The sequence below is a fragment of the Malurus melanocephalus genome, unplaced genomic scaffold, assembly GCF_030028575.1.
Source record: "Malurus melanocephalus ecotype Western Australia unplaced genomic scaffold, MMel_1.1 scaffold_33, whole genome shotgun sequence".
NCBI lineage: Eukaryota > Metazoa > Chordata > Aves > Passeriformes > Maluridae > Malurus > Malurus melanocephalus.
Window position 1 is genome coordinate 2,649,785 of NW_026623265.1, and position 15,543 is coordinate 2,665,327.

A 15,543-nucleotide genomic window follows, 5' to 3' on the forward strand; every position below is an offset into this window, starting at 1 on the left:
GCCAAGGCAGAAATAYTATAATATCTAGCTCTTAAATGAGCACTTGTAAACTAGAGCAACAAAAATAGTCAACAGAGGTGGGCTTTATATCCAGTTTTACAGGTGGAAATATGATMTACCAATACCTAGACAACATCATARCAAGAGCCTGGAAAGAGGAGCGCCTTTTCTGGTGATTTTCAGRTGCCAATCTCAGCCAAAAGAAGTGACCTCTGACTTATTCTTCCAACATATTTATGGCTGACTCTGAGTTGGGCTCCAGGTGGGATTGTGAGCTCATCCAAATTCTTTCAGGTTAACTGGCTTCAAAAGGTGGCAGTGATAGGCCAAGTGAACAGACTGCCATAGACTACAAGGGATTCAAGCCACATCTTGCAGTTTTCCAACAAGTCACAGATTTGAAAGCAAGTAACTTTTACATCCAATTTGCAGACCAAATTTCTGTCTGATCAATSTGCTCCTCTTCCAACTAGCAGCAAATGAATAGGGGTTATAAGGTTATAAGCTGACCTTATATTCAGCTGTTAGAATGCTGGGCAGATTGCAGCACCTCCTTAGACACTAAAGTTTGCTACTCAAGCATTTTTGAAGAATATGAACTGCACTTTGCTCCTTTCTTTGGCATTGCTTCTTTGTTGGCTTCTGTAAAAACCTCTTGTGCCTTCTGTATGGCACCTGAACAATTAACCAAGAGCTAGAAGTSTCTGCATGGCAGAGCATGCCAGCACTTCTGTGGAATTAGGCCAACTCATTTAAAAAGCACTTTGCATGCATTGTTAAGAAAACCAGGAAATCTCATTTCTTCCATGGTGGTTACAGAGAGTTCACAGAACATAAAGACCATCCTGCCTAAGTAGATAAATAATCCCTGGCAAGCAGAGTCTCTAACATGATACTTTAAGAATTATTACTAGCTTAGAAGCACAATTATTAGTATTTTTCTTTTGACAGCGCTTTTTCTGCTATGCAGTTCTGCTGAAAGCTGCTTTTCTCCGTTACACTATTCATTACACTGCTTATTGCAATAGAAGTCAAAACTCCTCTTGCACAGTCTGATTGTAAATGGAGTGTTTGCCCGCAAGAGCCTCTGACAGTGCTTTGAGTTTCATGGAAAGAAAAACCTAAAACAAGGAACAGTAGGGAGTGCAGCATTTAGTGTGATATTGCTACTAGTATATTACTTAATATTTTCATGCCCATGAGTCCATGAAGTTTGAAATCTACAGATCAAATAGACTGAGCTCTCAGGAGTTTATTCTTTTAATTAGAATTAACTAGGAAAATTAATTTGAATACATAATTTTCTAATTAACATGTAATCCAGTTAATAAAAAATTAAACTTATTGGTCAGCCTATATGGCATTCTAGTATGCTTATCATATTCACCTGGGGGAAAAACTTTGTCTCACCACAAAGCATGAAACTAAAAGGAAAGTTAAAGGTAGAAGGGAAAAAAAAGTATCAACAAATTGACTACGTCAAGTTGTACTGCATTTACACACTGAAACATTTCAATTAATGAAGCACAATGCTGAAAGCAAGAGCTTCATCTTTCTGGTCAGAAATTTGAGGTTGAATTTAGAATTTTTTTTTCTGATATTTACCAAATTACTGCCCTCGGAAATGTGTGTTACTTACAAAACAAATAGACAATAAAAAAACCCAATAAATGGAAAGTGGTTCTTTCTTGCTTAAGAAGGACAATGCAAACTCTTCAGGAATGTCTCTAGCTTTAGTCAGGTTAAAATTCAGGTATTATACAATAGTATAGTAGTAGAGCTTGCAGATGCTCTGTGATGCAATAAATAACTTCTGAAGAACAATCATGAACCAAAGAGTTTCACTCAAACTGAACCTAAGATCATAATGCATTTATTCACTAACACTGCTGTGTCTGGGGAAGGTATGTCTGTGAAGGATGGTGTCACTTGCTCAGTGTTTCAGATAGTTACATTTTAAGGTACATAGATAATTTTCCTTCAGTCCTGCAGCTGGATGYCCTGGAATCCTGGGCCATTACAGATTTATATTGGGCCTGAATTCTTTAAGAGACCAGGAAGTGCCTTCAAAAAGGCTCCAGACAGCCACTCAAACCAAAATAAATGTTTATATTTGGACTGCAATTTACAGTATGCTAAATGAGACCATGATCTCAAAAAATCATCAGGTTTGTCAGGACAGTAGCTGCAAACTAGAGATGAACAGCTGCTGTAGCTCAAGATAAAGCACTCACAGAGTCTTGTGAAGCCTTAACTGGCTTTGGTTAGAAAAAATCTGAATCGAGTTGTGTGAGATAGAAGAGCCTTCCAAGTTTATCAAAAATGCTGCTTTGTAGTAAGAGTATAAAATCTTGTAATATGTTACCAGTTACAGCTGTGAATCAGCTTATGAATGCAGAGAAGGTTTAAAATATTTCATATAAATATCTTCCTTGTGAAGTCCAGTGATTAGCTGTACTGGGTTTGGTTAGGATTGAAGAAAATTTCCCCAGAGCAGCTTGTAWGGGGGGATATGTTTTATATCTGTGATAGAAACAGGGTCAATAACACAGCGATATTTTCGTTATTCCTGAGCAGTGACTACACAGAGTCAAGGCCTTTTCTGCTACTCCACCAGCACACAGGCTGGGGGTGCACAAAGGACCAGAGGGGACACAGCCCAAACACCTGACCCCAACTGACCAAAGAGATTTACCTTGTCATATGTTGTCATGCTGAGCAACAAAAGCCAAGGGAAGGATAAGGAARTAGAAGATGTTCAGAATGATGACATTTGTTTTCCCAAGTCACCATTACATGTRATGGAGCCCTGCCTTCCTGGGGGTGGCTGCACACCTGCCTGTCTACGGGSAGCAGTGAGTGAATTTCTTCTGTTGCTTTCTTTTTTACTTATTTAGCTGTCTTTATCTCAACCCACAAGTTTTTGCATTTTTACCCAGATTCCTTTCCTCATCCTTCTGGGGAGGAGCTAGGAAGCTGTGGTCGGGCAGAGCTGCCAAATGAAACGATTTGTATTTTTAAAGACAGCCCAATTTCCAGTAAATGGGGCAGAATTAACCATAACATGGATATGCCTAATCAAAAAATTGCAAAATCAGGTCTAGTATCCTCAATGTCTTTTGTCCAAAACACTCACTCTGTTTCAAGTCTCTCGCAGAAGTTAGTTATAACCACCAAGCCACACTCTCTCACTGTAGCTTATGCACAGTCAAAAACAAGCATAAGCACCTACATAGGAATGTAACTAGCTTTTACWGTAATACAGCAACCCCCTTCTCTCAAATAAAACATATATTGCAACATATGTTGCAAGTCAAAGATGTACCACTGGGCTACCCCCTTGGATCACAAACATGAGAACGAATGGTGAATTGTAGCCCAATGTCTTGTCTCAAACAACACTACAATTGAAAACTTGCAAAGAGCATAAAGGCAGATTTGCAAAATACTTTCACAATGTCTAAGGATTTTTAATAGKAGTGCTGAAGCATCTCCTGAGCTTGATGTAGTTGTCATATATTTATATAATTTTCAATGGGCTTCTTTTCTGCAGGTTTGTTCCATGATTCCATGTAAATTTTTAATGCTCRTTAAAACTTACATAAACCAACATGAGAGGTCCAGCACAACACTAAAAGTAAATTCAAGTTCAATCACCATACTCTTATCCACAAGTCAGTTCTTACTATTCTCAAATTTCATCCAGTCTAACAAACCCAAAGCATAAAAAAATTAACCTGGTCAGTCTATACTCTCTAAATCACCAAACCTTAAGTATACTTACCTAACGAACACATGCTGGCAGTGGATAAAACCTCAGTCACAAACCATGGCTGAAACCTTACCCTAAGCATATGGGAATTGAAGAATGAACTAGCACTGCCACTATTTTTTTTCTGCTCTTTTTGTCCCATCCTTTAATCTTAACAACAAACATTAGGTAATCCCAGGCTTTGGTGCAGCAACCTGCTATTCRTTGCAATCAACCAGGCACACAGCTATACGTAAATCAATTCTTCCAGACAGTCCACGCTTCAGCCTGTTTCTGCTGGTCCCTACGGACATAAGCAGTAAATACTGCTTTTAGCTACAGAGCTCTTTAAAAAGAACTCCAACACTATTCTGACCTTCCCCTGTATACAGAGACCTGCACAGAGGTCTGAAACAAATACCCCTAAATCACTTGCCTCTCTTGGCACCAACCATGAACTTCTCACTTTTGTCCCTAATAGCCCAAATCCTAATTAAGATAGATGCTGATAGCTTAAGTTTAATTGAGATTGGACTTGATGGTATAGACCTTTATCAAATTAATTTTAAAAGCATTTTAATTAATTATCCATTCTTACTAGCCAGAATCTCTTTCAGTGCCACCAAAGACATCAATTCCTATTCACCATAGCTGTTGAAACCTGGGGAAGATCAGATTCTCAGTAGCCTCTAATGGTGCAATTAAGAAAAGCCATAAGGGCAGCAGTTCTTTTGAGCTCTTCAGCCTGCCATCTCTAGCAACTGCCTAGCTCCTGAAGGRAATTGCTATGTAATTAGAAAGCAATAATGAAGAGAAACCCAACAGTCTATCCTGCAGAAACCCAAGGGAAGTCTTGGCCAGCAAGTGCAAAGGAATTTTCCTGCCTTCTCCATATGTTTCTGAGGTCCCACACCAACAATGCAATATATCCACCAATAATCCTGATTGATTTTCCACAGTGCAGATGTACTGAGCTGACTGTTCTAAACACTTATAGGCGAAAAAAGGAAGCCTGATCTCACTAGAAATTAAGAAAGGTTATTTTAAGGTGAGCAAAATACATTGCACAGATGTTTGTATACATCACTCAGAAGATTTCTGCACAATTTTATCCACAACAGATGAAATTATAACACTGTAATTCTTTTTGGTAAACATTAACAGCTTTCAGGATTTTTTTTAATGAATTATTTTTTTTAATTGCCCATTTTCTTTTTTATACTACTTACATTTCTATTTAGTATTCTGATCATTAGAGACATACAAAAACAAGTCACATTTACTATCAGAAAGACAGTATTAGTCAAAAGACAAAGTATTTTTAACATTTTTATCCTTGCAACTGTAAACTTCATTCTAAAATAAATCTATCTTGCAATTACCACAAAATACCAAACTTACAAGGCAAAGTTTCTCAGGCAGCCTTCAAGCAACCATTTCTCTTTCMAATATAGTGTCAGTTATATTATTTAGGTTCTCATAGATTTACACAAAATTTTAAAGTAATTGTCTCTGTCTCAAAAACATCCTGAATAAGCTGGGTAACAGAATTAACACAAACAGACATAAAAGAGAATCACAGAATATTCTGAGTTGGATTCCAATAGGATCATCAATGTTCAATTCCTAGTCCTGCTCAGGATTACCCAAGAGTTACACCATATGCCTGAGAGCRTTGTCCAAGTACTTCATGAGCTCTGTCAGGCCTGGTGCTGTGACCACTTCCCTGGGGARTCTGTTCCAGGTCTAACCACCCTCTGWGTGAAGAACCTTTTCCTGATATCCAGTGTAAGTGTAAACTTCTCCTGACACAGCTTCGTGCCATTCCCTTGAGTCCTGTCATGGGTCATCAGACAGGAGATCAGTGCCTGTCCTTCTTCTTCCCCTTGTGAGGAAGTTGTAACTGCAGTGAGGTCTCCTCTCAGTCTCCTCCAGGCTGAACAGATCAAGTGCCCTCAGCTGCTCCTCATATGCTTCTCCTCACAGCTGACCCTCCACACTGCTGTATTCATATTCAAGGTGCCATTGACCAGGACCCCCAAGTTCCTTTCTGCAGCACTGCTCTCCAGCACTGCTCCCCACTCTGTCCATATATCCAGGATTTCCCCATCCCAGATGCAGAATCTGGCACTGCTCTTTGTTAAACTTCATGTGGTTGGTAATTGCCCTTCTCCCTAATTTGCTGAGGTCTCTCTGCAGGGCCTCCCTGTTTTTGAGGGAGTCAACAGCTTCTGACAATTTTGCATCACCTGTGAACTTGTTTAGCGTCCCTTCCAGTCCTGTGTCCRAGTAATTTATGAAGCTGTCAAAAGSCACAGGGCCAATGATGGAGCCCCCTGGAACGCCACTACTGACAGGTGGCCAGCCAGATATCACCCCATTCATTATCACCCTTTATGCCCACCCATTGCTCATGCCACTTGCTCACCCATTCATGATGTGTTTATCCASATGTGTGCTGGACAWTTTGTCCAGGAGGATACTGTGAGAGGTYATATCAAAAATTTTACTGAAATCCAAATATCTAATAAGCAATTGTTATCTCTCCAATAAACACAGCTGCAATCTTACAGTGTGTGTATAAGGTTTACTTCTAATTTCCACAACCCTTTAAAAAAGGACTTGTCAAATTGCCTTCGATAAAACATTTACAATTATTACCAATTCTTGCCTGGTATAAGAAGAAAATCATTACCTGAGGAAACATAGAGCAATCTGTTCAAAACAGTACCAAATAAAATGAGAACTGAATYATAGAGTTACACAGTATAGTGGCTTTATCACAACATTCAGCAGCTTTTCTGAGCAATTATAAAGAGCATCAGTACTATTAATTTTATCCCAGAGCAAGCTCCTGCAGAACCAGCTCAGTACTCTTCTGAGTTCTTGTTCTTGACAGYAATGATACAGATTTAGCCTTATATCAGAAAATGGAACATTCRCTGCATTTGAGGCCAAACCTGCATTTTCCAGTAAATGAATGTCATTTGTATCTTGTTCTTGTAGAACTGCAAAMAGAATATCTTTACTGTAATACAGCTGTTCCTCATTATACAGCATCATTCCATTTTCAAATAAAGAAAGAACATATCCATCTGACTGSTATCAATTGCATTTCCCATCATTCTCGTACCACAAATCCTCTGACAAARGGGAAAGCAGTCTAGAAACAATTGGGAAATTGAAAAATAAAATATAGCCTCCATTTTGCATAAATCACCACTGCCTGTAGTTCCAAGTTTTGACCATAAGCCTAACCAAAGAAAGAGCTCCCCATAAACTTTAGCAGGCTGTAGAGCAAAACTTGAACTGCCTAGTTCCTTGTTCTCTCTCACAGAAATTCTGTAGCTTATAGCAATGGTCTACAAAGCAGGCAGTGSACACAAGGAAAAAAAAATATTAGAGCTCGAGAAGTGCATACATACAACAGATAAAGGAATAAATACTTATATATTGGAAGGGTGCACACAAAATTGAGTTGTGCAATAAAAAAAAATCTGGAAACCACTGGCATATAACATGACTAAAAATATATATTTCAATGCTTCAGTCCTTTCAGAGGGACTAAGAATGCTAAAGTATCTTTCTGACACTTAGGCATATAAATTCCAATCCAAGAGAGAAGAAAGGCTATTCAAGATGTTATAAGTGTTTTCAAGTGGAAACTTTAGTGCCATTGTGTTCAGTTTCTGACTACCAACAATTTCCACTGAATTCTGCAACACCAGGTTTTCATAGAGACCTTTGAGGAGAGGGTACTAAGATAAGATGCATGTGGGTTTTCAGCAGGATGAGGACCTTACACAGACTAAATACTGTACTAGAATAGAGTATTTAATCAACTCACTTAAAACTTACAGAGAAAAACAATATGAATGAAAGCATAGCAAGTGCTGAAATCCATTTTTCATCTATTTTATAGCACYATTCTCTAGTGAGAAAATTGGGCTACTTTTTCAAATTTTTTGTTTCAAGACAAAAAATATGTATTTAATAAATATGTATTTATTTTAAATTATGTATTTATTTATTTAAAACTTTAATAAACTGTCAGTAGTCTTCATTGTTTTAAATTTGATTTAAAYTAATTATCTACATCTCAACAGATGCTAAAGGAAAATCTTCCCTGACAACTTATTCAAGGCTTATCCAACCATTTGTTGAACTTGGAAAGTCATGTGTTGACCTAAACCAACATTTTTTCATCCATTCATCTAAAAGGCCTTAGAAACATTTCAGAATGATAAAAAATGAGGTAGGTTAGCCAGGAAATTAGCATCAGACTTGGTGTAAGTTTAGATTTTTTTTGTGTGTGGCAGATTTCTTCTTTTCCCCCTTTTATTCTACCAGCATTTCTGGCACTATAAATACTGATTCAAATACAAACATAGTTTTGTATAATAAGAGCTGTTCCATCAGCTATGATTTTTTTTTTCTAAAGTCATATCAAGTCTCCATATGCCTGTATACTATGCAGGACAATAAGATGTCATATGGAAATGTATATGGCACTGAAACATTTAGATGCCTACTGCTAAAAGTTACCCGTTTACAATAGGTGCACTCTGTATCACAATGGTGTATCACAAGATAAACCCAAAAGACACGCTACAATTAAAACAAAAGTTATAGGCTTAATGAAAAAAAAAAAAAAAACAATGCAAACTATTCTGTATAATCATGACTCTGCATTATGATCAGATTATTGTAACATGTTACTAGACTACAGAAGAAACAAAATCACAAAGCCACCAGTAGGATATCTTCAAGCTACTCCACCTTATGTAAAATAACTTTCCTTTATTTTCTCTGACAGCTAAAACCCAAAAAATTCCCTCATACTTTAAATACAATGAAAGAAATTTTGTTAAACTGTTTGAAGCAATAAATATGGAAGATGGCATGCCTGCAGTCAAAACAACAACAAAGTAACTAAGCAAAAAGGGCAGTGCTGAGAAGGAGCTAGATACTGGCAGCCTGCAACAGAAAAGATATCAAAATGAGAATCAAGGTGTGAAATATAAAATAGAAACATGAAAATATGAAATAAGAAACTGTTGTGTTGTAAAGGTTGTGTAATTAGATGTGAAATAAGCACAAAGGGGAATCTGAGATTGATTTCAGGAGAGAAATAAGTGATAGAACTGAAGCCTTCATTTATGGCAGAAAAAAAAAAAGAAAAAAGGCCATAGGAACATACATCAGATACCTTTTTCATTTGAATCCTGACAACACCTCTGCATCAGGGCTTAYATTAGGATGAGAAAGCTGCTGACACCATAGAAACAGAACTCACAAGTCAAAACAGCGACAGTGAACGCCAGTGTTCTCTATTTGTCTTTGCAGGAAGAAATAGACATTTACACACAAATATACAAATTCACACTAAACACCCAGCAGATAGCAACTCRTTTAAAAATAACTCAGGAGATGCTACTTATGCAGAAATATTTAGGAGACTAATAAGCAGAATTCTTTCTCATACTTGTTTTCCTCAGATTCTTTATAACATAAAACAAATATTCCAGGCACTGGAAATTGTCTTTCTCTTCTGTTAGTGRAACTGATGCCTTATAAGGGTTATTAATCCTTTTACCCTCAAAACTTCAGCAAGTTTAGTACCTCTACCCGAGGACAATAGTTTGCATTCCCAAAATTATTGTTCTGGTTCACATCTTCGAGGTTCTTTTAAACCCAAAACCATTTCAGTGAGCCCTCAGCTTCTGAGAGCTCCCGACCACCAACTTCCACMCGAGCTGCCCCTCCAGTCTGAACAAACTAACTAACCAAAACAAAAGCCAAGAACAACCAAACGCCACCTCGTGTTTTGAAACCACATTTAACGAAGCACTCACAGGAGCAAGTGAACTTGCTTAGCACAAGTTGTTTGCCCCACGCAGCGCTGCGGGCAGCACCCGTGTCCGGCCGGTGCCAGGGCGGCTGGGCTGCACTCAGGGTGCCCCGCTGATCTCGGCCCCGCACGGCAGCTCCAGGGTCGGTTTCCATTCGGCTCCGGGAGGCCGGGCACCGCGGTGTCTTTCGGCGCAGGGCAGCCCTCCCCCCGCGCCCACCCACCCTCCCTCTCTCCCGGGGCTGTTACCTTTTGGTGGAGGCGCTGGGTTGGCTGGCGGGCTCCTTCTTCTTGCCCGCTTTGGCGGCCATGGCTTCGGGTCGSTGCGGCCGCGTCCGCCGCGTTGCCGGGAGACCCCGCGCGCGCAGGTGAGGGGCGAGGGGCAGGCCCGGGTGCGGCCCTCGCCGCCCGCTTCGTGTTCGAGGAGCCGAAGAAACGGCGGGACGTGCCTTTCTGGACAAAAGTTTTGGCTTCGAGGGTAACACTGCTTTTGGAGCTTCTGCGGTAGCTGCAAGAATCTGTCCAAAGAACGTAGTTTGTTTGCTTGCTGGTGATAATCAATTGTGAGAAGCTGTTCACTGTCAAAGGCACAGAGGCCCTGCAGAGAGACCTGGACAAATGAGGGGACTGGGCAAGCACTACCTGTGTTAAGTTTGACAAAGACCAGTGCTGGATTCTGCACCTGCGAYGGAGCAACACTGGATGTGCGGGCAGACTGAGGCTGCAGGGAAACAGAGGCTGCAGAGCAGAACTGCAGGAAGGGACCTGGAGGGACTGCTTGATGGCAACTTGAGTCAGYTCTGCCCTGGCAACACAGAGAAATTTTAGAGTTAGACTCTGCAAGTCTTTATTCTGCTTTTCTAATTTCAAACTGAGGCAACTAATTAATTCCTGATATGATGCCCACGATTATCRAAGTGAATGCAGTTCCACCAAGGTCAAAACCAGCAGATAAATGCTAATGTTTACASATAGTTGACTTCAACTTAGTTTATAAGCAGACTTTTTCAGATACATCCCAGAGATTGCTTTATTGCTAACAGCTCCAGTTTCTAACAGCATATTTGCTGTTTCCGCAATCTGTAGTGAATGATGAAAAATCCTTTATTAAACAGAATATTACTTCTTCGTTTTTCTTATTCAAGCTAAGTCTTTTTTAAATGTAACAATGAAAATCTATTTGTCAAATTACAGAGGGCAGGAGTGGATGAAAAATAGGAGGAAAAATATGGACATATTACTACATYTAGAGGCTTATTTTAGACAAATGTCAGATCTTGATTTATATCAAGATGACAGGCAGCCAGATATACACTTATAAATTTCAAAGTGGAAAACTCTTCCACAGCTTGGCATGTCCTTCAGCATTATGTCCAACAGCATCCATTCTAAGTAAAGTACTTGGGGACACTTCTCACTTGAGAGCCAAGTAAGCATTTCAATTTTATTTCTTTCTTTTCAAATTGAACAGCTAGTCTTCATACAATTATGCTATMAAATATTGATTAGGGCATACAGATAAAAAATAGCAGAGACAGACGTGAGTTGAAACATCTGGCTACACCTCTTCAGTGCCAGCACAGGGCTGTTCACCTCCTCACCTTGCTGGATCCTGAGTCTTGTGGACTCAGACTGTAATTTACAGGATGTTGTTTGTGACCTAGAATGAAGATAAGAACACCAAAGATGGAAATTACAGACCATCTAGTCCTCTGAATCCCCTTTCCTATGCTTACAGGACAGAGAAAATACTATGGAAAAGTATCTATGAAACATACATGTAAGAGGCACTTGTGAAAGTTTTCATATTAGGAAAAYTTCCTTCTTGATCCCACAGCAGATGACCAATGAGATTTGCAGCATCCCAGCAAATAAAACTTACACCTAAATACACCTATGTGAAAGAGTGCCTGTGTCTGTAAACATTTTTGGGTGGTAAAGGAAGAAGGACAGAAATCAGAAAAGCATTTTTCAGTACAGTCATTAATTCTTTGCTCTGTTAAATGATAGTTACTACATACAATGTTCAGAATGGACCTGACATTTTACCGTAAAATCCTACAATGATTTGTTTGCTAAGAATGATGGCATTAAAAGCATGTATTTAGGTGCTTTGTGAAGGAAAATAAGGGATCTCAAGTCTTACATCCATCACATTACATAATTTTATTTATGCAAGGACTTCATTTAGAATTCCATAAYCTAATAGCAATGACAAGGACAGATTGTTTGGAAAGAAAAATTAATCTGAATTTCAAACAAGCTAGTTTTCTAACTGGCAAAGAATCTGTAAGGTCACATCAGCTGTTTCACTGTCCTAATGTCTCAAGCCATTAAGTATATCTGACAGACACTCCCTGAAGGGAAGGAATTTGTTAGGGTAGGGGCAGAAAATGTGGAATAAATGCACAAGACAACTAAACAAGAGTGGTGTCTGTTAGGAACCCATTGAGATGTCTCTAAACAAACACTGAAATAGCACACATTGTTAGCAATGGATCAGTGACTTTCTGGTCATCATTCTTCTAAGACACCATTCAAAACAGCAGCTTCTTTGTTTTTCCCTGAAAGCATCACATCAACAGCTATAGCACATGCAAGTCACTTGCAGGAAATCAGCCTTTTAGTCTGAAATATTTTGCACTTTTGTGTAGCAACACATATTAGCTGGAGAGAGCAGAAAAAGCATAACTATGAACAGAAGCACTATCAAAACCCCTCAGGGGTCTTGGAGCTCAGACTTTACTCTCCTCTGATTTTACAGAGGGCACGAGGACTCCAGAACAAGATAGTAAAAGTTTTTGCCTTAAGAGAAGGCCTGGGAGTGTGGCAGGGGGGCAAACCAGAATGTCTAGAAATGGTTGATGAGTAGGCTAAAGACACTCTTCTCAGAGGTGCCAAGTGACAGAATTGGAATCAATGTGAGTATTTAAATATGAGAAATTCCTCTTTAATAAAATTTATTTTTAATTACAGTGAAGGTGGTCAGACACTGGAACAGGTTTAATTACAGTGAAGGTAGTCAAACACTGGAATAGGTTTTCCAACAAGACTGTGGAGTTTTTATCAAACTGATCATGACCATAAGCAACCTGCTTAARGTCTGAGCAGTGGTGGAGTACTACAGTCTTCCAAGGCCTCTTCCAACCTTACCCATTCTGTGGTTCTGGGAAGCTTTCCATGAAAAAAGGTTTAAGGTCAAAATCAAATAGAGGCTTTTGAAAGAAGAGCTGCTGCATTTTCAAGCATGAGGTTGCAACAAAGTCAAGAAATGAAAGTGAAATAAGAATGGATTTTGATATTGTATTTTGGAGACTTTTTTTCCCATGTCTTTTTATCAAATGATAGGAAAATCTAGGTTCTGAAATTAATGCATTTTATTTTATTTTAACAGATAAAAAAGCATTGCCCTTACTTCCACTACTCTCTTTTATATATTTGCTAAGTGAAAGAGTAGGTGGGGCTGAAATAAGGAAGGTATAGGTCAGTGAGAAATTGTGAATAAAAGAGGACAGCAGTGCACTGGGATTTCATTAAGAGCAGGCAGTGAAGGATCAGGAAAAGACTGAAGTGTGATCAAAAAAAGAGCAATTGTGAGTGGAGAATGGTAATGCCTGAGAAAATGAAAACAMTGCAGTATGTGATAAAGCCTGGGAGGAGCAATCTGTGCACAGAGTCGGGAACAGTCAGTCACAGAGGCGACATAGGCCAGGGAACTGAATTTGAGCAAAGCCCTTCTCAAACAGATGGACTGAAACTATGCACAGGCAGCTCTATTCTGTTAACTCTTAAGTCAGCCTGAGGCTAGGGAGTAAAGTGGGGAAATGGATTATGAGAGTTTTCTTGGGTAAACTAATGGGTAAGACAGGATAGGGAAAAAAAAAATCCCAGCCAGCTGCATAACAGAAAACAGTCTTTGCCTAAGCACAGGACTTTTAGCCCACTGCCATTTCAAAAACATCTTATGGTAGCATGTCTCATTTGATTTTGTCAGGGACCTAGTTTTTCCAACATTCCAGCCTCTCTTGAATTTTACATGGTGCCAGAAAGGACTCTGATAAACTCCACCTATGTTACTATTTCCATTTACCTTTTTTTTTCAAGTTCTTTATTTGCTAGAGCACCTTTTTATCACATTCTCATACTAGAATCTCATTTTGGAGAAACACAGATGCAAAATATTCTGTTAAATATCAAGGAGCTATCCAAGTTCAATTTAAATACAGCAACACCATCAAGTCCCATGGGACTGCTCAGGGCATGCATTTAGGTCAAAGAGTGAACTGGGGACCACCACAACTTTGATCRTCTCCCCATTCAAATACAAGGATAAAACCACGTATGCCCCAAAAGCAGGCAGCAGAGGAAAATCAAAGTAGCTCAGAAAACCACGCAGAGCCATTGTCTTTCTTCTGTAAATTTATGTTTGATGACTCATAACAGAAATATCTTTCTATGTCAAAATGAAAAGCTTTCTGTGTTTGATAAAGTCTGAAAATCCTATCTGAAGTCTGGAGTTAAAGACAATTGTGGTACTTAAACTATTGGAACTGTTACAAAACTGGGATATGGAGGCAGGTAGTAGAATAACCTCTTTAAAAAATTCTAGATATTTGGCTAAAAGATGCAATGAAATTGTGACTGTAGCCTGAGGGATAGAAGGATATTTGTTTTTAAAATGAGAATACACAGTCTTAATGTAGTGTAAACTACAGAACTACAGAATCTATTCCATCTCTTAGGATACTCTTTTACTTTAGTATTTTGGTTTTTACAATTAAGAATGTAACCTTTTTGCAAGAAATTTGAATATTTAAGTCTTCTTGTTCTAAGTACAAGCATACTGCAGATCATAGCAAATCCTTTTTAACAGTGATTAATTTTTCTGTGTTTGAAGTGTGGTTGCAGTTGTGTATGCAGGCTAAAACAAAAAAGCTGTACTATCTAAAAAATACAAAATRTAAGATTGCTGGATAAATATGTTTTAATACAAATGTGATTAGCGTTCTTCATGACAAGCTAGAAACAAGACCATAAACTGATGTAAGTTGTCTATGTAAGATGTCTTCAAATTTGTTTTTCAAATCTATCAAATAAAAATATATCATCTTCTCTAAATAAAAAAGTACAACACATTCTCTATATTCTCTTGCTTCTGAAACTCATAAAAATTWCATAAGTTATGGCAACACCTATGCCATCATCCACATGCCAAGTGCCACCATAACCATTTGACCTATAATAAGTCTCTTCTAAGTGTGCATAAACCAATAACCCAATGAAAAGAAATGGCATCCTGGTGGACAATCTAACTGAAAGCCCTTGCTCCTTAAACTATTAAATATTGGAAGGCAGCAATTTTGGGTATCTTGTGGAAAAGTGCCATTGAAAACAGCAATTCTTTAAGTTTCAAGCAAAGTAGTTTGCCTATGTGGTGGGTTGACCCTGGCTGGATAGCTGGTGCCAGTCAAAGCTACTCTATCACTCCCCTCCTCAGCTGAATAGAGGAGAGGAAATATAACAAAAGGCTCATGGGTTGAGATAAGAACAGGCAGAGATCCCTCACTAGTTACTGTCATGGGTAAACAGACTTGACTGGGGTAAATTAGTTTAGTTTATTGCCAATCAGATTAGAGTAGGATAATGAGAAATACAAACGAAACCTTAAAAAGACCTTTCTTGACCTCTCATTTCTTCTTGAGCTTAAGTTTACTCACAGTTTTCTCTGCCTCCTGAGAAGTGGAGGGGTGCAGTGGTGCAGGAGTGSTGCAGGGGGATCAGACATGGGGGTTTGCAATCAGTTTATCACATGTTGTCTCTGCTGCTCCTTCCTTCTTGGGGAGGACTCTTCACATTTCCCCTGCTCCAGCATGGGGCCCTTACCCTGGGAGACCAATTGTCCAGAAACTTCTCTAATGTGAGTTCTTCCCATGGGCTTCAT